The sequence below is a fragment of the Portunus trituberculatus genome, chromosome 19, assembly GCF_017591435.1.
Source record: "Portunus trituberculatus isolate SZX2019 chromosome 19, ASM1759143v1, whole genome shotgun sequence".
NCBI lineage: Eukaryota > Metazoa > Arthropoda > Malacostraca > Decapoda > Portunidae > Portunus > Portunus trituberculatus.
In genome coordinates, this window is record NC_059273.1 from 14,300,590 (window position 1) to 14,303,089 (window position 2,500).

At 44.8% G+C, this 2,500-nt stretch overlaps 1 protein-coding gene across 3 annotated transcripts in view; it reads left to right on the top strand.

Moving 5' to 3' along the window:
• Window positions 1–1,746: 1,746 nt before the first annotated feature.
• Window positions 1,747–2,500, top strand: part of LOC123506193 (schwannomin-interacting protein 1-like) — a 43,882-nt gene continuing 43,128 nt past the window's right edge. For 2 of the 3 annotated variants that reach the window (XM_045258108.1, XM_045258109.1), the window contains exon 1: window positions 1,749–2,116. The gene's annotated coding sequence lies outside the window, so the exon portion shown is untranslated. Of the gene's footprint in view, window positions 2,117–2,500 lie in introns of all 3 variants that reach the window. The other variant, XM_045258110.1, reaches the window with a different exon arrangement.

Here is a 2,500-nt window from a genome sequence, read left to right on the forward strand (position 1 = left end):
TTACCTTGATTCAAAGGTGCTCCAAGTGTTTTGACAATACCGACAAGAAGAATGCGAGACCGAGGATGAGAATAAATACAAATGACTAATTGGGTTCTTTTGAGTGTTTTCTTATAAAGAGAAATACTTGTTAAGCTTTCAGATCACTAAAATCTTGAAAACATCCTTAAAATTCTCAGTACTATTTATAAAGTTTGTAATACTATCACAAAGATTATCAAAATACCACTGAAATTCCAATGACTTATATAAGAGGCTTGTTAAACTATCACTACCATAACGAGAACATTCTAAAACACTACAGTAACTTTCATGAGACCGTTCAACCATTTTAAGAAGCATCAAGACTTAAAAACTCCAACAACTTCCGCTAGACGCAGCTAGAAATAGTCAAGATGAGACTCCAGAGCGTTTGAGAATGTGATCCCTGTAATCTTGCCGGCAACGCTGCGGCCTCGCGCAATAAACTTGGAGCTCAAAATGGTACAAATCAATCGCCTCACCTCCTCCTTTGACCGATATACCACTCTCAGGGGAAGCTGCAGCCAAGTGTTGCGCCACCTTCCATTATGAATAGAGCGATATAAGTAGATCCTTACGGTTATAAAAATGAGTAAGATAAGAAATAAAAGGCGTACAATCTCGATAAGAATAGATTTCAAAGACAGGAAGAGGATGGTTCTCAAATAGAGTGGTAGGTGACTGGAAGAGACTCAGTAGCGATGTTTTTAGTTTAGAGTCAATATAACCATGCATTCATCGTCGCTGCCACGCTGATGTCACGTGCATACATGATTTCAATTGCAGTTACGGTTGTCTGCGTGAGTCTGCACTATTGCAGGTCTCTACTTCGGAAAGATGATAAATTCCTTTCTGCGTATCATCTTGATTACTTTTACCGGACTCTGCTGGCCGTTATTAGAGTTTGCAAGAGTGGTTGCATGATTCTGCAGTTTGTCAAGCTCCGGTGGAAATTATTGCGGTTTTGAAGAATGTTTTCATGATACTCTTGATGCTCAAAGAAGCTCAAGTGAAAGTTATTGGATTCTTCGAGGGTATCTATATTAATATCATAACAGTTTAACGAGACTCTACATTTAGTGCGAAAGAAACACTTGAAAATCCGATTAATTATTACCGAGGCTTTGAAAACAACCACTATGTGAGAGCAGGAATGCGTGGCAGCACGTCCGCCGGAGAAATTGAAGCCGCCTTATTGTGTGGATGGGAATTATATAATTTTTGCGTGAAGTAATGCTTGCTGCACGAATTGTAATAGTGTGTCTTTCATTCATCCACCAATACCACCCCCGCGGGAGCCACAGCCGCGCCCCCAACCGCTGCTCGCCGTGTCTGCTCGCTTCTCTTCACTTGTTTCCGCTTTTCCTTGGATAGTAAACACTGGTGGTGATGTGCGTCGGCGCGTCTTTACGATGATATGAGGGCACGTGTACTCTCCACTCATTATATATACATGGTAGAGTTGGTACGCCTACACCACATCGTCATGGCAACGCGGTATCGACTGTTGGATACGAGGTTGCCAACGGCCTTTCGCAAAACATTTAACGAATCAAGTATATTATCTCACCATATATCTTCCCTTTCTTAAAACTTTTCACCAAATATTAAGCAGTCAATGTTACTGGAGCGTGGACTGGGAAAACACGGGACGGGGCGCTTGGATGGAGGGAAAAACTGATGAGTAAAGAATTTGGGCGTGATGATGTAGGGGAGTGGTGGTGGTGGTGGTGATGGTGGTGGTGATCGTGGAGTGGTCTGGTGTGAGGCTGTCAGTGAGGCAAGGTGTGTATCCAGTCTGTCCTCCGCCTTACCACACCCTTTCTGCTCCCTCGTGATGGCCCACTGACTCAGCTCGCTTTCCAAAGGGCCTGGAGATAAAACCGCAGCCGCCTGTCCCCCTGTAGAAGCTGTGTGGTGTTGGTAGTGAGTGAGGATAGCCACGCCCGGCCCACCTCGGCGTGTGGCAGTGTGGTGTGGCTGTGGTGTGTACGTAGTAAGGAGGAACCCGACCATCGACTTTTTTGGGACTTTCGTGAGTGTGGCGCCGCCGTGTAGCGAGAGAGAGGCATGACAGCCATGGAGATTGAACAAGGTAAGGGGCACAGTGGAGTGTCGAGTATCATGCATGTCTTGGTTTATAGTACTCACCTCGCCTCGCCTCGCCTCATCTATCCTGCCCTGTCCTAACCTAACCGGATATGAGACTGAATGATAGACGAAGACACTCAACCCCCACCACCACCACCTCCACCACCACTACTAGTATTGTTGCTGCTGCTGCTGTTGCTGATTCTACTACTACTACTACTACTACTACTACTACTACCACCAGCATACCATTAACACCACCACTACTACCACCATCACTACCATTACCACTATCGCTACTACTACTACTACTACTACTACTACTACTACTACTACTACTACTATTACTATTACTATTACTACTACCACCACTACCACTACCACTACT